General features: G+C 42.1%; 1 long non-coding RNA gene across 1 annotated transcript in view; it reads right to left on the reverse strand.

Annotated features, from left to right (window-relative positions):
• Positions 1-26511, reverse strand: part of LOC132763154 (uncharacterized) — a 166426-nt gene that overhangs the window by 49778 nt on the left and 90137 nt on the right. The gene's annotated exons all lie outside the window — the stretch shown is intronic.

The raw sequence follows: 26511 nt of genomic DNA on the forward strand, positions 1-26511 counted from the left end.
AAACCTCTCACAGGGAGGTAAAGTGGGGCACTAAATATTACATTTCACTTTTTTTGTTTTCTTTGCTTTCTTTTCTTTCTTTCTGCCTTATTTCATGATAAACACGGCTGTTGAAAGTGCAAGTTATTTTTTCCGCCAAGGGAGCAAAACTCCCAGAGATATACAAGATAAGAGAGAAGCATCGTATCAGTTACCGCAATAAGTCGTTTGTCAGAGGTTTGTGGGATTCTATAGGTTTTTTTGTTTCATTTTCCTTCTCAACCCCCTCTAAAGAGTCTGATCTTAATCAAGAACTTTTGCTTGTTACCAAGTTAAGTTTCATATTGCTCAAATGATTTGAGATGATTTTATTTTAACACTCAGCTTAAGTGAAATCAAGTCCAATTTGTACTCTTGTTGAGATGTAAATCTTCATAGATTTCTTTCCCACCAGCAGTCCATTAATCCAAGTATTAATAACTTCATTATGCCCTCCCATTTGCTTTAAGAAAGTGATACAATAGCTGTTTTGGAAGTCTTGATATGCTGTTGGTCCCATTCAATGGTCTCTCCTTGTAGGCCAACCCCAACTCCAACATGGACCAAAAAAGCTATTGTAGGTCAACTACAACTCAAACATGGACCATATAAGTCTTTGTAGGCCAGCTACAAGCAAAACTCGGGCCATCAAATCTTTGTAGGCCAACTCAAACTGAAACATGGATGATATAAGTCATTCTAGGTCCCCCACCCCCCTTCGCTGTAAGAAAGTGATACAATAGCCATTTTGGCAGAGTTCAGTCTTGATTTGCTGTTGGCCCCATTCATTGGTCTGTCTTTGTAAGCAAACACCAACTCAAATATGGACCAAATAAGTCATTGCAGACCAACTACAACTCAAACACAGGTCAAATAAGTCACTGTAGGCCACCTATAAATCAAACACAGGCCATGTAAGTCTTTTTAGGCCAACGAGAACTCAAACATGAATGATGTAAGTCATTCTAGCCCCCCCCCCCCCCCCTTTGCTGTAAGAAAGTGATAAAATAGGTTTTTTTGACAGAGTTCAATCTTGATTTGCTGTTGGTCCCATTGGTCATTGGTCTCTTTTTGTAGGCCAACCCCAACTCAAACATGGACCAAATAAGTCATTGTAGATCAACTACAACTCAAACATGGACCACATAAGTGTTTGTAAGCCAACTACAAGCAAAACATGGGCCATGTAAGTTTTTGTAGGCCAACCTGAACATGGATGATGTAAGTCATTTTAGGTCTCTCCCCCCTCCACCCCGCTTGCTGTAAGAAAGTGATACAATAGTTGTTTTGGCAGAGTTGAGTCTTGGTTTCCTGTTGGTCCCCTTCATTAGTCTTTCTTTGTAGGCTAACCCCAACTCAAACACGGACCATATAAGTCTTTGTAGGTCAACCCAAACTCAAACATGGGTGATATAAGTCATTTTAGGTCATTCAATGTATTGTCGAAGGCTTTCATGGCCAGAATCACTGGGTTGTTGTAGGTTTTTTTGGGCTATATGGCCATGGTCTAGAGGCATTTCTCCTGACGTTTCGCCTGCATCTATGGCAAGCATCCTCAGAGGTAGTGAAGTCTGTTGGAACTAGGAAAAAGGGTTTATATATCTGTGGAATGAACATTCACACCTAGCTCCAGCAGACAAGAGTCCTTTTTCTCACCCTATATTTTTTCAGGCTATATGGCCATGTTCTAGAGGCATGCTCTCCTTCCACCTGCATCTATGGCAAGCATCCTCACAACCTCTGAGGATGCTTGCCATAGATGCAGGCAAAATGTCAGGAGAGAATGCCTCTAGAACATGGCCATATAGCCCAAAAAAACCTACAACAACCCAGTGATTCTGGCCATGAAAGCCTTCAACAATGCATTGAACATCTCTACAGGGCGAAACTGTTCCAAGACATACGAAATTGGAAAAACTAAGGACCAGGAAAGCACATCTACTGTGCTCCCTGACTTTCCTTCTACGCTGCAGAGACACAGCTATCCCACAATTTCTCGCAGCCAAGAGGACTTTCAAAACACCACAGGCTCACCAGATCTATGACTGCCTGGAACACAACCTCTTACGAGAGAGAATTCACACCACCCGCTAAGAACTCGCAAACACAGACAAACGCACCTCTATATTAACTTCAGCCAGAAGATTAATTCCCAGGACTGGGACAAAATAGATAACCTCACTTACAGAAAAATGGAGAAAAACATGGCTGTCCGCACCAACAGACAAAAACAAAAATTCCACAAATGCCAAAAGCAACTGCCGAAACCAGAACTGGATACATCATGGACCATCATCAACCTGACAGACAGACAACTCTCTGAAGACCAAGTATCCATACTAGTGAAATGAGGAAATTTTGCTGTAACCGCCACCAGGATCCCAGTAGAAAACATCATTGCCAATGTCGAATCAGCAATGTATCGTCTCCCCGAGGAAGAAGCAGAAGAAGTAAGAGGGGAAACAGCAAGGATCTTGAAAAAGGCAAAACTTCCCTCCAGTAACATAACAAGGAAGGAAAGATAAGCCATCAACTCACTACCTCTGAGGATGCTTGCCATAGATGCAGGCGAAACATCAGGAAAGAATGCCTCTAGAACATGGCCATGTAGCCTTAAAAACCCATTTTAGGTCCCTCTTTGCTGTAAGAAAATGATGTAATAGTTGTTTTGGCAGAGTTCAGTCTTGGTTTGCTTATTGGTCATTTTGGCAGTCCATTGCACCCATAGAACTCTTCTCCAGTACCACATTTCAAATGAGTTGATTCTCTTCCGCTCAACTTCTTTCACTTGCCCTCTTTTACAATCACATAGAAATTGGAAATGCTATGATGTTGATATTTGAATGATAAAATCCACATACTAATACAGAAAGTGTGTGTGTGCACAGCACTATCTCTCACACACAATACCCTTGCATAAAACCTGGAATGAGATTTGCTTTCCTCCCCATGTTAATCATGTGTGGGTGGATTAAGTAAGACTAGTGATAAAGGGAAGCAAATCCTATGCCAGAAGGCCTCCCACAGTTGAGCTCAGGAGCCTGCTGACTTCAGACACAGTTGGCTAACCTTTCACAGTTGGCATGGTTGGGAGCAGAATGGGACATGTCTCTATTCTGCATTGCAGCTTGAGCATACCATGACATGCTTCCTCCAAAAACTCAGGGGATGAAATGCACAAAAAAGCTGGCTGTTGCATGTTGTGGCATCGGAGCATCCTATAAAGGGCTGACATTGAATCTGCCATCCTTGGGTTGGAGCTGAGAGCTACACTTTTTGAGCATTAATACCTGCTCTGAAACCTCCATTAAACTTGTTCTGATGCTCTGATCAGTAGCAAGTAGTTGAGTATTAGCTGCCATTTTAATTTCCAGGAACACCTCACACAACAATAAAAGAGGTATTTTGGAAACTTACAATTTGCTCCACCAAAAGAGAATCAACTCCTTTGAAATGTGGTGCTGGGGGAGATCTGTGGATGCTATAAATTGAAGCCAAAGTGACATCTGAGGTGAATCACACTTTGACCATATCATGAGAAAACATGAGTCCATGGAGAAGATGGTAAGAAAAGAGGCATTCGCTCAGTTAAAGAAGCCAGGGCTGAGTTGGTGGGTCTTTTGTTCATAGGTAACTGTAAGTCAACCCCAACTTAATGGCAAAATAATAATAATAATAATAATAATAATAATAATAATAATAATAATAATGTATTGTCGAAGGCTTTCATGGCCGGAATCACTGGGCTGCTGTAGGTTTTTTTGGGCTGTATGGCCATGGTCTAGAGGCATTCTCTCCTGACGTTTTGCCTGCATCTATGGCAAGCATCCTCAGATGTAATGAGGTTTGTTGGAACTAGGAAAAAGGGTTTATATATATGTGGAATGACCAGGGTGGGACAAAGGACTCTTGCCTGCTAGAGCTAGGTGTGAATGTTTCAACTGACCACCTTGATTAGCATACAATGGGCTGACTGTGCCTGGGGCAAACTTTTGTTGAGAGGTAATTAGATGTCCCTGCCTGCTTCCTCTCTGTTGTTGTGCTGTTGCAATTTTAGAGTTTTTTTTAATAATGGTAGCCAGATTTTGTTCATTTTCATGGTTTCCTCCTTTCTGTTGAAATTGCCCACATGCTTGTGGATTTCAGTGGCTTCTCTGTGTAGTCTGACATGGTGGTTGTTGGAGTGGTCCAGCATTTCTGTGTTCTCAAATAAAATGCTGTGTCCAGGTTGGTTCATCAGGTGCTCTGCATGAAACAGCCCGAAAAAACCTACAACAACCTAATAATAATAATAATAATAACAACAACAACAACAACAACAACAACAATAATGCAAAGGCTCTGGCATAAACCAGTCCAGGTGGTCTGGGTGCCGTGCCAAAAGATCTCAGCCGGCATTTGGAAGCAATAAACATCAACAAAATCATGATCTGTCAACTGCAAAAGGCCACCTGACTTGGATCTGCGCGCATCATTCGAAAATACATCACACAGCCCTAGACGCTTGGGAAGTGTTCGACTTGTGATTTTGTGATACAAAATCCAGCATATATATCTCGTTTGCTGTGACATACTGTGCTTTTGTGTCAGTAAAAATAATAATAATAATAATAATAATAATAATAATAATAATAGCTAAATCTAGAAGTTTGATGTTGCTTACAACACTGTGGCTCTACAAAGTCAACCAATGGAAAAGGAAGTCCACCAAAAAGCTTTGTCAATACCCAAGTCTACTGAGAGTATCTGGTCTCTCTAGAAATTTGCTAGGTCCTTCACTGGAACTCATTAATCCATTCCTATTACAGGCAACAATAACAAAATACAGAATCTTGCTTCAAGAGCCTTACAGGCTATAATCTAAATTTCAAGATATCATTTGTTATTTTCTTGTGTCCAACTTACGGGGATCCTATCACAGAGCTTTATTCAGAGGGGTTTGCCATTGCCTTCGATTGAGACTGAGGGAATATGACTTGCCCAAGATCATCACTAGGTTGCCACGGCTGAGCAGGGATTTGAAACCTGGCCTCCAATGTTCAATGTTCAAGCTAATAATGGAAAGAGCATGCAATAGGAACATACACAGAAGTGTGATCAAAATATTCATAGGTGTTTATGTTTTTTTTTTCATTGAGAATGACCAAAATTCTTAATCTGACTGAGTATATTGAGGAAGGATATGCGAAAGGTTGCATTATGGGAACAATTTTTGTGGACCTCATGTCAGCCTATGACATGGTGAGACATAGAAAAATGCTGCATAAAGTCTACTTCAGTCCTTTTGGGGAGACAGAGCGGAATATAAATAAAGTATTATTATTATTATTGTTATTATTATTATTACCATATTACCCGGACTATGATTTTGCAAAAACTGTTCAGACCCTCCTTGAAAACTGCAACTTCTATGTGGAATTTCAAGGCAGGAAAAGTAGATGGAGTAGGCAAAAGAATGGTTTACCCCAAGGCAGTGTTCTTGCACCAAACTTGTTTAACATCTTTACTAATGATCAGCCACAGCCACATCTCACAAAGAGCTTTATATATGCTGATGACCTTGATCAAACAGCACAAGCAAAAAACTTTGAAACAGTCGAAAACCAACTTACTAATGCCCTGAAAGATCTCTCCAGCTACTGCAAAGATAACCACCTGTGGCCTAACCCTGCCAAGACAGAAGTGTGTGCTTTCACCTAGGTAACTGTGAAGTCAACAGGAAATTGAAAATTACCTGGGAAGGCCAAGAGCTTGAACACTGTTACCATCCTAAATATTTTGGCGTTACCTTAGATCCAATACTAACATTTAGGAAACACTGCATGAACACCAAGCACAAAATAGCTGCACACAATAACATCCTGCATGGGTTGCAGACCCAAAATTAGTAAGGACAACAGCCCTGGTCTTGTCTTACTCAACTGCTGAGTATGCCTGCCCTGTTTGGCACAAGTCTACCCATGCGAGGCAGGTGAATATAGCACTGATAGTGAAAGAACCAAGGCAGAGACATCTTCAGCTCATCCCCTGTTTGGGTATCAGCCAGCACGTCAACGACTTAAATCGAGAAATAGTTTTCTAAGATCTACAAAGACACTCGCTGGAACACCTCAGCAAGCGAGAGTCCAAAAGTGGCAGGCTCAAACTCAGAACCTCAATCAATGGCTGATACCAAATGAGAGACTCCCCCCGGGCACACAGAAAACTGGGCGACTTGGAAGGCGCTGAACAGACTGCGCTCTGGCACCACGAGATGCAGAGCCAACCTGAAGAAATGGGGCTACAAAATGGAATCCATGAAATGCGAGTGTGGAGAAGAGCAAACTACAGACCACCTGCTGCAATGCAACCTGAGCCCCACCACATGCACAATGGAGGACCTTCTTGCAGCAACACCACAGGCATTCCAAGTGGCCAGATATTGGTCAAAGGACATTGAATCAACTACCAAGCTTGCAAACTCTGTTTTGTCTGTTTGTTAAAAATTTGTTAAAAATATAATACAATTGACTGGTTGGTACTGACACGATAAAAAAAATGAACGAAACATGCAGAATAATCACAGGATGCCTCAAACCTACACCAGTTGATAGACTCTATAACAGGAGTCCTCAAACTAAGGCTCGGGGGCCGGATACGGCCCTCCAAAGTCATTTACCCGGCCCTTGCTCAGGGTCAATCTAAGTATGAAATGACTTGAAAGCACACCACAACAACAATCCTATCTCATCAGCCAAAAGCAGGCCCACACTTCCCACTGAAATACTAATAAGTTTATATTTGTTAAAATTGTCCTTCATTTTAATTATTGTATTGTTTTAAAGTGTTTTTTTTTTGCACTACATATAAGATATGTGCAGTGTGCATAGGAATTCATTCATGCTTTTTTCAAATTATAATCTGGCCCTCCAACAGTTTGAGGGACTGTGACCTGGCCCTCTGTTGAAAAAGTTTGTGGACCCCTGCTCTATAAGCTAGCTGGCATTCCCCCCCCCCCCCCCCATCTGTGGCAGGAAGTTGCTGCCGATTACAAGAGAAATAAGGTTGAACACTGTGAAAGCCACCCACTGCATGGCTATAAGCCACCTCCCGGTATACACAAATCAAGGAAAAGTTTAATGAGAACCACCATTCCTCTTAATGTTCCTCCAGCAACAGCAAGAGTATCCCTCTGGGCAGCTAAACCAGGAAATCCCAACTGGATGGCCCCTCCACAAGGGTCTTCCTCCAGGGGCAAACCAAGAATGGGCAACTTGGAAGTCCCTGAACAGACTCAGAAGTGGGGTTGGCAAAATGGCACTACCTAGAAGAATCCTCCACCTTGTGTGACTGTGGAGCAGAACAAACAACTCTGCATCTGTATGCTTGCTCACAATACCCTGCCTCATGCACAGAGGAAGAACTATTTAAAGCAGTGGTTCTCAACCTTTCTAATGTTGTGACCCCTTAATACAGTTCCTTATGTTGTGGTGACCTCCAACCATTTTCTTTGCTACTTCACAACTGTAATTTTGCTGAATCATCTTGTACATATCCGATATGCAGGATGTATTTTCATTCATTTGGAACAAATACTCACTACACCCAAATTTGAATACTGATGGGGTTGAGGGGAGGATTGATTTTGTCATTTGAGAGTTGTAGTTGCTGGGATTTCTAGTTCACCTACAATATCAAAGGGGATTCTGAACTCCACCAAGGATGGAACTGAACCAAACTTGGGACACAGAGCTCCCATGACCAACAGAAAATACTAGAAGGGTTTGGTGGGCATTGCCCTTGTGTTTTGGAGTTGTAGTTCACCTACATGCAGAGAGCACAGATGCATCTGGACCAAACTTGGCACGAATACTCAATATGCCCGAATGTGGACATTGGTGGGGTTTGGGGAAGAAAGACCTTGACATTTGGGAGTTGTAGTTGCTGTGATTTATAGTTCACCTATAATCAAAGAGCATTCTAGACCTTGACATTTGGGAGTTGTAGTTGCTGGGATTTATAGTTCACCTAAAATCAAAGAGCATTCTAAACTCCACCAATGACAGAATTGGGCCAAACCTCCCACACGGAACCCCCACAGCCATCAGAAAATACTGTTTTCTAAGTGTCTTTGGCGACCCCTCTGACACCCCCTCGCGACCCCCCCCCCAGGGGTCCTGACCCCCAGGTTGAGAAACACTGATTTAAAGCTACAGTCGCTGTTTTTGGTCAAAAATTCTTTAGCCACTTGTGCTCCCTCTATTTTATCAGTTTTGTACTTATCTATGCAATACTTTTGTCATGAAATAAATAAATTGGGAATGATGGAACCAGGACTCCATATTGTGCTGATAATCTATATTTCAATGCCCAAATGAAATATTTCTAAATATATTCCCCCTTTCCTCCTTTCTCCAAATAGGTGCACATATTCAAAATAATGGGGATGCCTGTTGATTTTTTGTAAGTGAACCAACCCAGTTCTCACTTTCTGGACAAACGTACAAATCAGAATGGCTGTTTTAATTGCTTTCATTTGTCCGTCGCCTCAGGAGCCCTTGTGGGCAAGGAGGGAATATAGAAATATCTCAAAAGAAATAAATAATGAAGAAAGGATGTAAAAAATGTCAAGTCTCTGCTCTGGAATAAAAATGCATACATTAATGAATACTCCATTGAAAAAAATCCCATATTGTTCAAAAACAATGCCAGCTTTTGTTCTTTTATTTGAAGCACTTATGAACGAACATGTGTAAAACTGACACAGGGCAGGAATAGACTAATCCAGCCATCCCTAACACATACACAGACAGAGGATTTGTGCAGCGCTGGAAGAATTGCATTGCTGATGGGAAAACGGTGATCCCTTCTTTGATGTTCAGAGGCTTGGGAAGGGAAAAGAGACAAAGCAAGGATGATGCCACTAAGACTTCATTACCCCTAATAAAATACATTGCCGTACGTATGTTCACCGGCATAGGATGAAGCCTTCATAAATCACATTGCCTGCTCGACATGTGTCAAAATAAAGGCGCAAAATATAAAACACAAGGAAATATTCCCAGACCCATGTGTTTGTTCAGTCACATCACTGGGGTTAGGCTGCATGACTCCCTGGATCATGGCTGGGAGTTAGAAAGATCCCAAATGCAAAATATATCTGTCCCTGCATTGTCACATTAATATTGCACACAAGGAACAGATTGGGATGAATAATGTACACAAGGGACAGATTGGGATTTGAGGAGACGGGGTAGAAAACCACATAGAGGATCTAGTGAAGGTTGAAATATTAATAATACACTTTATTTATATTCTGCTTTACCTCCCCGGAGGGATTCAGAGCAGATTACAATACACATATGAGGCAAGCATTCAGTGCCTTTTACACATAGACATACAACACAGACAAAGGTAAAGGTCTTCCCCTTTTTCCATCTCCGGCATCTGGAGGCAATGCACAACTCCAGCCATGGTGAAGTGCGCTTGTTCCATTTTTCCATGCCGAGCCATAGACATCTTTGATTGTGTTGCTGGCATGTCTGCATATTTGCATGGGGCACACTATTACCTTCCCACTGAGGTGGTACTTATTGAAATACTTGCATTGCATGCAAGTATTTCATCCCAGCTCATCCCCTGTTTGGGTATCAGCCAGCACGTCAATGACTTAAATCTAGACATAGTTTTATAAGATCTACAGAGACACTCGCTGGAACACCTCAGGAAGCGAGAGTCCAAAAGTGGCAGGCTCAAACCCAGAACCTCAACCAATGGCTGATACCCAATAAGAGACTCCCCCTGGGCACACAGAGGACTGGGTGACTTGGAAGGCGCTGAACAGACTGCGCTCTGGCACCACGAGATGCAGAGCCAACCTTCAGAAATGGGTCCACAAAGTGGAATCCACGACATGCGAGTGTGAAGAGGAGCAAACCACTGACCACCTGCTGCAATGCAACCTGAGCCCTGCCACATGCACAATAGAGGACCTTCTTGCAGCCACACCAGAAGCACTCCAAGTGGCCAGATACTGGTCAAAGGACATTTAATCAACTACCAAACTCACTAATTTTGTATTTTGTCTGTTTGTTTGCTTTGTTCTGTTAGAAATATAATATAATTTGACTGGTTGTCCTGACACAACAAATAAATAAATTGCATGCTTTTGAACTGCTAGGTTGGCAGAAGCTAGAGTTGACAGTCAGGAGCTCACCCAACTCATAGGAGCCTCTGGTGGTGCAATGGGTTAAACCCTTGTACCGGCAGAACTGAAGACCAACAGGTCAGAGGTTTGAATTCGAAGAGGGCGTGGATAAGCTCTCTCTGTCAGCTCCAGCTCCTCATGTGGGGATATGAGAGAAGCCCGCACAATGATGGTAAAACATCAAAACATCTGGGCATTCCCTGGGCAACGTCTTTGCAGACGGCCAATTCTCTTTTGCAGTTTCTCAAGTTGCTCCTGACACACACACAAAATTAAAAACACTGACTCATGGCTTCGAACTGTCAACCTTCCAGTCAGCAGCTTTCCTGTAGCTAGCACAAAGAAAGGAGTTGAAGGTTTGGGCTGAGGATGAACAGACAAAGAGATGGAGTGAGAATATCACTTATGGAAGAGGAAGGTCTTTGTGCTACTTACGAGGGTTGAATGACAAGAAATGCCTCCACCTTTGTAACTCCTCAACAGATGGCAGTACTGGTATGCGACAGGTACTGGCTTGTTCAGTAGTCTCTCCTCTACAGTTCCATTTTGGTGGGAAGCCTTAGCATTGAACAGTTGTGTTGTTAAAGTACGAGGTATGGAACCCTGCTCAGACCATCAGTCAATGCAACTTAAGCAACGTGCAGTCATTGAATTCTTGACAGCAGAAGGTGTCACCCCAAAGGAGATTCATTAAAGAATGCAAGCTGTTTATGGTGGTTTTGTTGATGTGAGTACTGTGCATCATTGGGCGAGTAAGTTTAAAGATGTTGAGGTGGGAACATCTGACTTGTGTGACAAAGAGTTGGACATCTTGTGACAGCAACCCACAAGCAAAAGATTGACAGGTTGATTCAGGACAATCGTCGTATCACTCAGAGAGAAATTTCAAGCATAATCAGCATTTCACAAGAACGTGTGGTCACATTATTGCTTTGCTTGGCTATCGGAAGATCTGTGCATGATGGGTTGTGGAAACAGTGTGTCGACTTCTTCCATCGTTGTTCATCGTTGGCAAAAATGTATCCAATTGTCTGGTGATTGTGTGAAAAAGTGAATAGTGGTAGTTAAAGAGCACATTCTAAGGATTATTTCTGTGTTCGATGTATTAAAATATTCCCATCCAAACCCAAGTAACGAAGGTGGAAGCATTACTTTTTATTCAACTCTTGTAGATTAGAAATAAGATATTAAAAATGAAAATATATTAGATGTGGAAGTGAAGGAAAGTGAAGTGAAATTATAGAATCATAGAGTTGGAAGAGACCTCATGGGCCATCCAGTCCAACCCTTTTCTGCCAAAAAGCAGGAAAATTACATCCAAAGCACCCCTGACAGATGGCCATCCAGCCTTTGTTTAAAAGCTTCCAAAGAAGGAGCCTCTACCACATACCGGGGCAGAGAGTTCCACTGCTGAACAGCTCTCACAGTCAGGAAGTTCTTCCTAATATTCAGATGGAATCTCCTTTCTTGTAGTTTGGAATCTCCTGTCTTGTATTATTATGCCAGTTTTTGGGGCAGAAAAGTGACCAAAAGAACCCCAAAACAAGCCTCAAAAATATTGCCAAAGAGGGGGGCAACAATTTTGCCTAAAAACTAGCACAACACACTCTAAATCAGCCTGAAATGTGGTGTTTAGTTCACTTATCCCAGTCTCTAGCTCCGCAAACAAAAAAATAGCAACCAAAAACTCCACCAAAATGGGTGCTAGATGTGGTTCAGCTTCTGTTATGCCAAACTGTGACAACAATGGGGCAGGGAAATGACCCTTTTCCCCACCACAAGTGTCTCCCCTGCCCTATAGCCACACATTTTAGTAACAATAGATGAGGAGGTAAGGCAGATTGAGACAAATACTGGCATCCTCCACAGTGTCCCAAACGTAGTGTTATTCTAAGGCAGTTGTGCACAACCTGCCGTCTTTCAGGTGTTTCGGACTTCAGTTTCCCAAATGCCTTGCAAGAAAAGCACTAATTTTGTTGTCTATATTTTGTATTTTATTTTGCTGTACTGTATCTTTGGGCCTCATGTGAGATGGTGGCAGGGTATAAATAATAATAATAATAATAATAATAATAATAATAATAATTATTATTATTATTATCATCGGAGCCCCCGGTGGCGCAGTGGGTAAAACCCCTGTGCCAGCAGGACTGAAGACTGACTGGTCACCGGTTCGAATCCGGGGAGAGGCGGATGAGCTCCCTCTATCAGCTCCAGCTCCTCCTGCGGGGACATGAGAGAAGCCTCCCATAAGGGTGATAAAACATCAAAATCATCCGGGCGTCCCCTGGGCAACGTCCTTGCAGACGGCCAATTCTCTCACACCAGGAGTCACTCCTGACACGACAAAAAAAAAATTATTATCATCATCATCCTCAGTGTACTATTGGCATTCAGAGACCTGTCAACAAGGGAAGCAAGACAATGGGCATTCTGAAGTGTGTAATTCCTCTATATTTTCCCCATATCTTGAACACTGGTAAGACCAACAGAGATGGAGGGGGCTTTGGCTATTCGTGCAAAGCGATATGGAAAATTCCTACATATGGATTCAGAGCCCCCATCAAGATCTCTGACTCCCATACACGGCACACTGAGCCACGAACCTCATGCCGCAGACATCAAATAAGCCCTCAACGTGCAAAGCTTTTGTGCATAACAATCCTTTGAAAGGGATAACCTCCCCCTTGTGTGTACACAAACGCGCACACACGTTCCTCCTCGCATTCTCTCCCACCCCTATATATATAAAAAAACAACAAGCCCATTTCGCTGAGGTTCCATCGTGGCATGCTTTATGGGCGCCCTGCGAGGAAAACTCCCATCAGCTGCTTAGTCCAACAGCATAAATTTGATCTCGCAATTAGTATTCAACTCAGCACCCTGGATAGAAACCAATGTTACAGCCAAGAGGTGGTTTAAAACACATAAATCATAGATCAATGACAGAACTCTAAGCATTGGATAGATTACAAAAGTAAGCTTTAGTTAAAAATAGATTAACCATTTCCCTGCAGGAATTCCGCCTGCATGTTTTAAGCAGAAAAACCCTGCGCTTATTAAAAAATGCATCAGATCCAAGGATTTTTTTTCTCCCCTGTCAAATACATGCATCGAGTAGATTAATTGCTTTTTTTTCTCTTTGACATTTCACATCCTGGTTTAAAGACATGCTGTATCATGCTATCTGAACAGAAAATAATGCATGCCCGTGGAGAGCTTTTGTTTTGCTTTGCTTTGTTTTCAAGTGAGTCAAAATCAAAATGGACTATATTCCAAGAAAAGCAGCGGCTTTGGAAAAAGTACTACAGAAAACTGGGGCGATGTCAAAGGAATATGGTTTGGGTTGGAACGGTCAAGTGGGCATTCTAGGTTAATGGAAGTTGATGCACATGTGAATGAGAAGAGGTGTGCCCCTTTCAAAATGGTCGACAAATTATTCATTTATTACTAGCCATCCCCTGCCACACGTTGCTGTGGTCCAGTCTGTTTATATGTGTTTTGTGTGTGTGTACATGTATATACAAATGGCAGCCAGATTGCCAACAGTAGTGGTGCTCAGGGAGCATACAACTCCTCTGTTGCGGCAGCTCCACTGGCTGCCAGTTTGCTACCGGGCACAATTCAAAGTGCTGGCTTTAGCCTATAAAGCCCTAAACGGTTCTGGCCCTACTTACATGTCCAAACGCATCTCCCTTTATGAACCATCTAGGACAGTGTTTCTCAACCTGGGGGTTGGGACCCCTGCAGGGATCACAAGGAGGTGTTATAGGGGTCATCAAAGACCATCAGAAAACAAAGTATTTTCGGTTGGTCATAGGTGTTCATGTGTGAAGTTTGGCCCAATTCTATCGTTGGTGGGGTTCAGAATGCTCTTAGATTGTAGCTGAACTATACATCACAGCAACTGCAACTCCCAAATATCGACATCTATTTTCCCCAAACTTGACTAGTGTTCACATAGGGGCATATTTTGTTTTTGTCCCAAATTTGGTCCAGCTCCACCATTGTTTGAGTCCACAGTGCTTTCTGGATGTAGGTGAACTACAACTCCCAAACTCAAGGTAAATGCCCACCAAATCCTTACAGTATTTTCTGTTGGTCATGGGGATTCCGTGTGCCAAGTTTGGTTCAATCCCATTGTTGGTGGAGTTCAGAATGAGCTTTGATTGTAGGTGAACTATAAATCCCAGCAACTACAACTCCCAAATGACAAAATCAATCCCCTCCCCCAACCCCACCAGTATTAAAATTTGGGCATATCAGGTATTTGTGCCAAATTTAGTCCAATGATTGAGAATGCATCCTGCATATCAGATATTTACATGACGATTCATAACAGTTGCAAAATTACAGTTATGAGATAGCAACGAAAATAATTTTATGGTTGGGGGTCATCACAACATGAGGAACTGTATTAAGGGGTGTTAGGAAGGTTGAGAACTACTGATCTAGGACCCTAAGATCATCTGGGGAGGCCCTGCTCTCATTACCACCTTTGTCACAAGTATGTGTGGCAGAGATGAGAGACAGAGCCTTCTCAGTGGTGGCCCCTCAGCTGTGGAATGCCCTCCCTATAGATATTAGATCGGCTACCTCCCTTTTAACATTCCGGAAAAAGTCAAGACATGTCTTTTTGAACAAGCATTTGCAAATGCAGAATAACTGACACAGGAAAATAGAATGGCTGGACAATGAGTCCAGACAATGTTTTTAACAAGGAGACACTATGAATTTATATTTTATTGAATTGTTTAGTTTTTATTATTATATGTTATGTTTTTAATTGTATTTAAGACATTGTAAGCATTGAATTTTGCCCTGTTAACCGCCTTGAACCGCCTGCAGGCTGAGAAAGGTGGTATACAAATACAGTAAATAAATAGATAAATACATAAATATGTGTGTGTGCATATATTTATGTCAAAAAAGGTTGGGAACCAGTGCTATACCCTGATCGGCCTCATAACTGACCAGGAGGACCTTGTCTAGATCAGTGGTTCTCAACCTGGGGTCCCCAGATGTTTTTGGTCTACAACTCCCAGAAATCCCAGTCAGTTTACCAGCTGTAAGGGTTTCTGGGAGTTGAAGGCCAAAAACATCTGGGGACCCCAGGTTGAGAACCACTGGCATAGGGTCTAGCCCAGTGGTTCTCAACCTGTGGGTCCCCAGATGTTTTGGTCTTCAACTTCCAGAAATCCTAACAGCTGGTAAATGGCTGAGATTTCTGGGAGTTGTAGGCCAAAACACCTGGGGACCCACAGGTTGAGAACCACTGGTCTAGATTAAGCCTCAGTTTATTGGCCCTCATCCAGTCCATCACAGCTTCAAGGCACTGGTCCAGGATCTGGAGAGCTTCCTTGGAGTGAGGTGGAAAAGAGTAGTAGAGTTGGGTGTCATCTGCATAGAGATGTTGTGAGATAGAGTAGAGCAGTGTTTCTCAACCTGGGGGTCGGGACCCCTGAAGGGGTCGCGAGGTGGTGTCAGAGGGGTCACCAAAGACCATAAGAAAACACAGTATTTTCTGATGGTCATGGGGATTCCATGTGGGAAGTTTGAGCCAATTCTATTGTTGGTGGAGTTCAGAATGCTCTTTGATTGTAGGTGAACTATAAATCCCAGCAACTACAACTCCCAAATGTCAAGATCTATTTTCCCCAGACTCAACCAGTGTTCACATTTGGGCATATTGAGTATTTGTGCCAAGTTTGGTCCAGATCCACCATTGCCTGAGTCCACAGTGCTCTCTGGATATAGGTGAACTACAACTCCCAAACTCAAGGTCAATGCCCATCAAACCCTTCCAGTGTTTTCCATTGGTCATGGGAGCCAGGTTTGGTTCAAATCCATCGCTGGTGGAGTTCAGAATGCTCTTTGATTGTAGGTGAACTATAAATCCCAGCAACTACAACTCCCAAATTACAAAATCAGTCCTCCCCCAACTCCACTAGTATTCACATTTGGGTGTATTGAGTATTTGTGCCCAGTTTGGTCCAGTGAATGGAAATGCATCCTGCATATCAGATGTTTACATTATGTTTTATAACAGTAGTAAATTGACTGTTATGTAGTAGCAACGAAAACAATGTTATGGTTGGGGGTCACCACGACATGGGGGACAGGATTAAGGGGTCACGGCATTAGGAAGGTTGAGAACCACTGGAGTAGAGGTTATACAAAACATGTATGCGACCCTGAGCTCATCTCATTGGAGGAGAGGTGGAATATAATGTAGCTAGGTAATATATAAATACACAGAGACTTTGTCCATGAACGATTAGAACAAGTGAACCTACTGTGTTGAGAGACCCCAAACCCAGTTTGAGCTCCTCGGTCACACAATATTCTTTGGCATGTTAAGCAATGGAAAATATCTCCACTTCTGAGTCATATTTTTTTTTACAACAAGCTGGAGGTCATCTGTTTGCAACTCAGAATTACCACTGTATTAAATCTATCTCTTCCTTTCTTCCTTTTTCAAAGAATCTATAAGTATTTTCACATACTTCCCAGAACAGCCAATTTTGGAAAGTCGCTGGCTTTCGGCTGAAAGTAATGATTTAAAGTCAGTGTTGACAGACAGACACAGAGAAAATATGGAGAAGGGTGTGTTTTTTTTCCCTTTTAAAATTCAAGACAGCTAAAACAACATCAAAAGGAGGTAGAATTCAGATACACAAGTCTTTCACTTGAGATTTTTCTCCCCTTTTTTTTAGCTCTCATTAAATACTCCCTGCAACATTTGGTCGGGTTGAGAAGAACGATCAAAGGGAAATGCAGAGAAACTGAACTTCTCGACGCCGGGTTTCCCAAATTTTGATCAAACAAGCAGGGCAGAATTTAGAAAATTCATTATCGCACAAGGCTATGGGTGTCTCGTGTTGGCTGTGCTAAATAAGGATCATGTTTACTTCATGTAAATTTTGAAATGAAGTAAACATCACCAAAGACCTATGTTTGCTCTGATGCTTTAACATCCTGCAAAAAAGAAAAAAAGAAGGTGATGTTGTGTTTAGTTACCTTTAAAGTCAAAGAATTTTGTCTTGGTTAAGAATGTTTCATATTCATGTGCAACAATGTAAAATAGAAGGGTGGGCCATGCAATCAGATTGATTTCAGAACCCTTAATTTCCATCTAGTTCTAACAGTCTGGATTCATCCAATGCACATTATCTCAAAGGAATCTTGCTTTTCTCGGAGCATCAGGACTAATTTGAAGAATGGACACAATTACACAGATGATAGGACTGTATCTACACTGTGGAAGAAGGAGAAGGAGAAGGAGAAGGAGAAGGAGAAGAACTTTATTTTTCTACCTCACCTCCATCTCCCCAAAGGGACTCCGGGCAGATTACATGGGGCCAAGCCCAGGGAACATACAATTAAAAGCAGAGCAATAACAAAATGCAATTTAAAAACATAAAACAAACATAACAATAATAAACAAGCATCAAGCAACAAAAGAACTAAGGGCGGGGGGAGGCCAAAAATACGAGCTGATTAAAGAGTAATTGGTTCAACAAGGTGGATGAAAATGTCTTGTGAATGGAGTTTGACACCACTTTAACTGTTATGTCTCAATGCTATGGAATCCTGGGAGTTGTAGTTTTACAAGGTCGTTAGCCTTCTCAGCCAAAGTCTGTTGGTGCCTTGCAAGACTACAAAACCCAGAACTCCATAGCATTGAGCCACAGCATTTAAATGGCATCAAACTGCATTCATTCTAAAGCAGTGGTTCCCAACCTGTGGTTCGTTGACCACCAGTGGTCTCCAAGAACTAAAATATGGTCCGTGGCCTCACCATTACTACACTATTGCCTCGAAACCACACAGCAACAGGGATGTCGGGAGAGGAGAGGCTGACTATCCACGAAAAATTATTACTACCACATATTTAATAATCTAATAGCTCTAGATTATTAAATATGGTTTTCTGTGGGTGTGGCGGTGTGAGTGGCGCCACCTATGTGTAGAACTGTTCGTTGCAAGATTTAAACTGTTGTATCATGCTTAATCCTGCCTTTTTACTCTGCTTATGTATAGTTGGATTGATTGGTTATTTATAGCTGTCAATCAGTGTTGTTTGCACCAGTTGAATTGCTTTCTCAAGCTCAATTGTTTGGCTCCACCTCTTCCTGGAGGAGGGGAGTGCTTCCCTTTTTCATTCTGCCATCAGAGTTTCTTTCAGATGGACGTAAGAGACTTGACTCTAAAAGACCCTGATTAAATTACCTCGCAGCACCAATTCTGAGGTTTTTTACCCTTGGGACTCATGCTTTATGTCCAGATCATCCTGGACAACATTGAGGAGACCCAAGCGCCTTCAAACCGGTTCTTTTGGCACCAGAGGAAGGTCTTGTCCCTTCAACATAGGCCATTGGACTGGGGTTGTGTTTATTCCGATATTCACAGCCATTGAGGAAAGAGGAAACAGGAAAAGCTTCTCAGCTGCAAACTCCTTGGACTTCAGAGATTGTAAAGTATATTTCCTTTATCCCTGTTGAAACATCAAGCTTATGCCTGAGAAAGATAACTCATTGTGAACAATAATACCATTTTGAGTTATCTGTTGTGTTTTGGTCTTTGGGAGTTCCAGTTTCCTATAGGAGGGCAAGAAGCAATCCCCTGGGGAAAGATGCCACATCCATGCCTCTTTCATTAAGAGTTATAGCCCCCAGGCGCGATGGCACAGTGGGTGAGCTGATAGTGACAACTGGATGGCATATGTTCTGTATCAGAAACAAGAGCTGATGTGGTCTATCTAATGCAATTTTCAGAATCATCATCCCAAATAACCAAACTGAATCTAAAGTTGACCAAAAACCGATTTGTAACCCTTTTGGTACTAATGTTGGAGAGTGGTCCCTAGTCAAAGTGGTCCCTGGTCAAAAAAAGGTTGGAAACCAGTGTTATAAAGTGTGAATGCACCCTAAGTGACCGGAGTTCAAATCCCCATATCATTTACTTATGCAAAGTTTACCTGACTTGATTGTTTCATTTTGCATGTGCCTACCATTAGTTTTGGATAAGAAGAACAGCTGAAATGTATTGATCCGAACCTTGTTCTTTCCATGCCATTTTGGTTTCAGATACCAAATCTTCAGTTAAAGAAGCAGTGCTCAGGAACACATCTATTCCATTAACTCAGCTATATTGATATTGAAGATACTGATTTTACAGCCTGGATTTTCAAGTCTTGGGTAATAGGACAGACATCCTAGCACGGATGGGCTGATTTAACTCGTGTATTGTGATGCATTATCAAAGAGGAAGTCAAACTAGACTATTTTCTATTTATAGTCCAAAATTTTGGGGAGTTAATCACTCCTTGCTTCCCTCTCCTTCAATTAATGCTGTTTTCCTCCTTTTTTTCATCTGCATTTCCCCCTGTGAATTAATGCCTACTCCTTGAGGGCTTCCTGTGATATTCTCAGAGAGCGAGAGAGAATGTGCCACCAGGAAAAAAAAAACCTATTGTGATCTAATGAAAATACCACTGAAGCAACTTATTTATGGCAATATATACTTCATGTTGTTGTTGTTTTTATTTGTATCACAAGAAGCCATTGAAATACATTAAATCTTTGCATGGTTCTCTCCCCTTTCCATATAAATCCCTACAAAAATATGGCTTTGCTGGGAAATACTGACCTGGTAAATTGTAACACTAAGGAAAGATTTGTTCAAGCCCTTCACCATTTGAAGGTTGGCAGTTCAAAACTGTGAGATGGGGTGAGCTCCCATCTGTCAGCTCCACTTCCTGCCAACCTCCCTCCCTCCTGACTTTCCAGGAAAAAGTAAAAACCTGGGTCTTTGAACAAGCTTTTGGAAATGCAGCATAATAGATAAACCTGGTGCTATGAAAGAGTGAACATGGAACAGCTTAGACAATGTTACTGGGACAATGTTTTTATTAAGAGACACATATGATCTATGTTTTAAAATTCTTGTTATGGTTTTATATTATGTGTTAATGTTTTTAAACGTTTTATGGTGTATTTGGGCATCGAATCATTGCCACTGTAAACCGCCCTGAGTCGCCTGAGGGCTGAAAAGGGCGGTATATAAATACAGTAAAAAAAATAAATACTGGAAATGAGTTTAACTGGAAGACATGGTGATTATAAGTTTTAGTAGTTTTTATATGGATTTTTATTATATTATGCTAAATGTTTTAATGGTATTTATGACTGTTGTGGCATCAAATTGCTGCCAATTTGTAAGCCCCCTTGAGTCACCTTTGGGTTGAGAAAGGCAGGATCGAAATACTGCAAAATAAATAAATAAATAAATAGGCACCGCTTTGTCGGGAAAAGGCAAAGAGACACTCCAAGCAATCTTGCCAGCCACACAACAAGAAAGTGACAACACAGGCTCCTCGGCTCAAAAATGGAGAAAAGCACCTCCCCAGAGCCGGAAATTAACACTGTCCAGAAGCCAGAAATGAAAGGAGAAGCCTCTGCCTTTGTTTGTGTTTGTGTGTCATTGTATATAATTGTAAAGGATTTGAATGTTTGCCTATGTATTACATGTTATAATCTGCTCTGATTCCCCTAGGAGAGAAGAGCAGAATATAAATAAAGTGTATTATTATTATTATTATTATTATTATTATTATTATTTGAAACACAACAAGATGAGTCCACAGCAGACACTCTGCTGGCTGTTGTATTGGATCACACATCGGACACTTCCCAAGTGTCTAGGACTGTGTGATGCATCGGCGAATAATGCGTGCAGATCCCAGTAAGGTGGCCTTTTGCAGCTGGCAGATGGTAATTTTGTCAGCGCTGATTGTGTTGAAGTGGAGGCCAAGGTCTTTAGGCACTGCACCCAGTGTGCCGATCACCACTGAGACCACCTTTACTGGTTTGTGCCAGAGCCTTTGCAGTTCGATTTTTAAATCTTCATATTGTTATTATTATTATTTGAAACACAACAAGATGAGTCTACAGCAGACACTCTGCTGGCTTTTGAATTGGATCACACGTCAGACACTTCCCAAATACAAATAGAATTGTTATTACTATTACTATTACTATTACTATTACTAGTATTGGGAAGTCTGACTTGGCCACGGGGTCCACACTTTGGTTACATCCTGTTTGGATTACTGCAACGCTCTCTACGTGGGGTTGCCTATGAAGACTGCCCGGAAGCTCCAACTAGTCCAGCGAGCGGCAGCCAGAATACTAACATGAGCAGGGTACAGGGAGCATACTACTCCTCTGTTGCACCAGCTCCACTGGCTGACAATTAGCTTCCGAGCACAATTCAAAGTGCTGGTGTTAACCTATAAAGCCCTCAACGACTCCGGCCCAGTTTACCTGTCCGAACGTATTCTCCCCTATGAACCATCTAGATTGTTAAGATCGTCTGGAGGGGCCCTACTTTCGGTTCCACCGGCCTCACAAGTGCGCCTGGTGGGGACGAGGGACAGGGCCTTCTTGGTGGTGGCCCCACGGCTCTGGAACTCTCTCCCACTGGAGATCAGAACTGCCCCTTCCATCTTGATGTTCAGAAAACAGGTGAAAACCTGGCTATGGCGATTGGCTTTCGACGAGTGAGTCAATATTCTGTGATATGGAATGACGAACAATGATTTTACTGTGACGATTGACCATTGTAATTATTTGATTGCATTTTGCTATTTTAATGTTTTAGTTTAATATGTAATATGATAAACATGCAAATGTGAGTAGATCAATAGGTACCGCTCCAGCGGGAAGGTAACGGCGCTCCATGCGGTCATGCTAGCCACATGACCTTGGAGGTGTCTATGGACAACGCTGGCTCTTCGGCTTAGAAATGGAGATGAGCACCAACCCCCAGAGTCAGACATGACTGGACTTAATGTCAGGGGACAACCTTTACCTTTACCTTTATGATGTTTTAATGACTGTTTGTGATATTACTGTTGGAAACCGGCCCGAGTCCCTCGACAGAGGCGAGAAGACCAGTATGCAAAATTGCTAAATAAATAAAATAAATACTATTATTATTATTATTATTATTCTACCTCAATCAGTGCATACATTGTAACAAGTTTTTGAAACAGTTTAGAAAAAAGTCAGAAATAAATGAGTTTAATTTGAGTAATATATGAAAATGTAATTTATGGATTTGAGCAACTAGAACATGGGAACCATCTGCCTGAAAGTGGGACAATTCATTTGTTTGGAAGAGATGGAAGAAGTTGCTTCCCTGTCCCTTCACCCAGATAGAAAAGGAACCATTAAGTTGGGATTCCTGGGCTTCGTTGGTAGCATTCAATGAAACGGTGAACCTTAAACACACATCTTGACTGTCTCCTTCTCCATTCAGGAGCGTGGGGACCATTTGGATTTTAATCCAGAGTTAAGCCTTTTATCCCAAGTCACAAGCACAGTCCTCACAAGAATGGCTTGCGTGAACAAGCATCGCAAGGATGGATTTTCTCTTTTTCTCTTCCACCTAATCCTGACTTTTTCTTTTCTCGGTCTATTTTCGTTTTTTCCTTCTTTCCCACACTCTTACTGTTATTCGACTTCGCCTAATAGGAAGGGAGGGAAATGCCAAGGAAACATTTTAAACAAATGAGAAGTGTCAGTGCAAAAATCAGGGTTAATTTTTAAAGACACATTTCCCTGCAGCAACAATTCCCTTTAATTATTTCAATGTGAAACACATTATAAAACATGTTTGTTTCCTGTTCTCGGCCCTTGGTGGCCGACATGGGATATTCACAACACCGAGAGTGTTTCTCGGCTGTGCGGTGAGTCGGGGTATACAAGGTGCTGAAAATAGTCCCGGCTCCCCTGAACGCAACTCGAACTGAAGAAGGCCACCGGAAAGACCACCTCGTAACGCTGCGGAAAACATGACCTAACAGTTTGGTTGCAAATGGGACTGTAACCAAATCCTCTCCTAACAGTCTCCCCGATGAAACACACAATATCCTTGGAAATTTAGCCTAGGAAAAGGTTTTAGAATGCTGACTGCTTTGTTTGCAAACACACAAACCCTTGTCGCTATAAATTATTGAACCCAAGATGAAGAGCAGATAGAAACCTAAGTAGGGAGTCAAAGGGGCAAGGAAAATGTTGTGGGGAACAACAGAATAAAGTGAAGGGGATACTATGGTATACGACACCATAAGTCTAGACATTTTACTCAAAAAGCCAACCCATAAAACATGAACTGAGTTGTCTACAGTTCAAGATAAATACTGTCCCTCAACTCTTAACAGAAAGGGAACCATCCCCTTATCTGGGTCGATTGGTGAGAGCTTAGGAAGAACTCAAAGAAGGACCGTCCCTCTCCACTCTCTCCAAAAGCAGCATGGCTTCTCGTCTTTTTGAATGCCTGGGCAGGAAAACGGCAATGGCCAGGGATGACTTCTCATCTCTGCGAAATTTATTAATGTATTAATTTGCTACATTTATGTACCGCCCCTCTCAACCTGCAGGCGACTCAGGGTGGTTGTGCTGGTACAGCTATACCAGAAGCTCCAGCTTTATTTGCTTTGTATTAAATGTTTGTTTGCAGTCCTAGGTTTCAAGGACTCTGCAGATAGGTGGCTTCCTTTGGTTGCAGTCGTAGGGCAAGTCACCTGTCCATCATTGTTAAGTTTTGGTTCCGTCCCTTGCTCAGGGCAATTGGGAAGGGAAGGGAGCCATTTTTAGTTAGTCTCAGCAAGGAAAGCTAATGTACAGGACGTGTGCAAGCTTCCCCTGTACAAAAGCTTCAACCCTTAAGACTTTCCGGGGGGAAACACTTAAGAATCTCCAAAGATTTCCAGGAAAACAGCCCTAAAGATCAAAGAACTCCAGCTGGAGAATATCTAAACTTTTACTGGTAGGCCCACTCGGTGCTTCAAGACATAGTTCGACCCGGTAGCGGAACCCACATCAGTAAGGGTTAGATTACAGTCAGCCTGGGAGAAGTTAAAAAGGGGATTTTCCTTTAAAGTAAAGAAGAAGTTATTGAAGACCGTTGCCTTTCCTTCGTGGGCAAGATTAGGAAGCCACCAGTTGCATAAAGCCTGGAATTTGTTTAGCTTTATTGAAGACAAGAGAAGATTCTGTTTGATTTGAAAGACTTCGTTATACTTCACAAACCATCTGAATATCATTTGTGGAGGAAAACCTCTGAGAACTTGTCCTTGGGCCCCCTGGCTTCCCGCTGGGCAAAGGCTGCACGTCCTGTTCTAAAGGAAATTCTTTACAGGCCCAGCGCACAACAGAACAGTGGTTTACAGTCAACATCAAAGCATAAGAATACAGCAAAAAAACAATTAAGACAATATAAAATCATGATAAAATCAATAAAAACATATGTCATTCGAGTCTCCTTATTGAAACATTGTCCAATTATATTCGTCCAGTCAGTCCATTTTCCTATGTCTGTTGCACTGTATTTGCAAACACTTGCTCAAAAAGCCAAGTCTTAACTTTCTCCCAGAATGTTAAAAGGGAGGGGGCTGTTCTGATATCCCTACGGAGGGCATTCCATAGTCAAGGGGCCACCACTGAGAAGGCCCTGTCTCTCGTCCCCACCAGCCATGCTTGTGACAAAGGCGGGATCGAGAGCAGGGCCTCCCCAGACGATCTTAAAGTCCTAAAAGGTTCATAAGGGGAGATGGGTTCAGACAGGTACGCTGGGCCAGAACCATTTAGGGCTTTATAGGCTAAAGCCAGCACTTTGAATTGTGCCTGGTAGCAAACTGGCAGCCAGTTGAGCTGGCGCAACAGAGGAGTTGTATGCTCCCTGAGCACTGCTCTTGTTAGCAATCTGGCTGCTGTCTGTTGGACCACTTGAAGCTTCCAGACAGTCTTCAAAGGCAACCCCACATAGAGAGAGTTGCAGTAGTCTATGCGGAATGTAACCAGAGCATGGACTATCGTGGCCAAGTCAGACTGGACACAGCTTGTCCACAGGCCATATCAAAATCCTGAGGTCCTCCAGTACCATGCCTGGTGGAAGATGGCCATAGAATTGTGCTAGAGGACCTAGATAAGCGGTAAAATTAGTGTTTTCTTTTTCATGGTGGCCCTGTGTTTTTAACCTCAATGATGAATGTAAAGGATGTAAATACACATTCTTCTTCAGTACTCAATGTTTAGTTTGGTTTTATCTTGTAGTCAGAAACTGGAATAGGAAAATCCCTCTCCTCCATAGTCTGGCGTCGAGTGCAAAACTAGGAACCTCAGCCTCAGACAAGGGCTGATGATGCGTTCACTGATGATTCCGAAGGGATTGTGGAATTTCCTGGGGTTCAAAGTGATGCAGATTCAGGCCAAGTTCAAAGTGTTGAAGATTCAGGTCAGGGAAATGAAATTGACTCAGACAGTGCTGAGCTCCAAGGTCAATCACAGGAGCTTGAAACATCATTAGATAAGGGGCCCAGCGAAAAAGAATAAAGTGAAATGGAAAATTTTCAAGGGAAAGAACCTGGTGTTACTGAGATTTTAAAAAGTCTTCATTTACAGTTCAGAGTAGACAATCATCCCCGTAGGTCTGAGAGAGTATATGGGAAAGAGATAGAGAATATTTGTGGGAAACTTCATGATTTCATGAGTGCTTATTAACATTCAGTTGTTTACCTTATAGTTAGTTCAGGCAGCGTTGTCTTTCGAGGGAGAAGCTAGGCCTGAGTTCTTGTGTCAAGTCAAGTCCTGGTTTTGGATTCAAGTATCCTGGACGTTTTCTATATCCTTTTTTATGATTCTTACTCAAGCTTTTTTAAATATACCTTTCGTTTACAGATTTATGCAGTACTTGTGAGTTTTGGCTATTCTTGCACTGTGTTACCTTTGGATTTTTATGAGACGTTTGGATTCCTTTGTGGCTATCACCTATTGCTAAATATTTTTTTGGATGATCCCTCTCCTTTCTTATTTCCTGCTTTTCCATATATTTGTGTGTGTGTGTGTTTATGTGTGTGTGTTTTACAATAAACTGTTTGCTTATACTCTGGATTCTTGTGTGATGCTGTGGTCATAGGTGGCTCCAGGCCTGGGGCACAACAGAACTGGATTTTAGAGTTTCCTTGGTAGTGGGTCTGTTCCTATACTAGCTTGAGCCCATAAAGAAAACCAAACCCTCCTAAAACAGACTCCGAGGTCAGAAATGTCCATGGAGTAGATGTGAGACAGGGAAAGGGGAGAGTTCTTATAAATTTGGTCTTTCAACATCTCTAATATTACTGCTTGGACAGAGTGTAACACTCCATTTGCACAGTTCTGGGTCCCTTCAGAAGACGGTTTCCAGGCAGCCATGACCAATTATTTGGAATGAGAACTAGCCAAAGCAACTTAGTACCCTTC

The sequence above is a fragment of the Anolis sagrei genome, chromosome 10 (assembly GCF_037176765.1).
Source record: "Anolis sagrei isolate rAnoSag1 chromosome 10, rAnoSag1.mat, whole genome shotgun sequence".
In the NCBI taxonomy this organism is placed as follows: Eukaryota; Metazoa; Chordata; class Lepidosauria; order Squamata; family Dactyloidae; genus Anolis; species Anolis sagrei.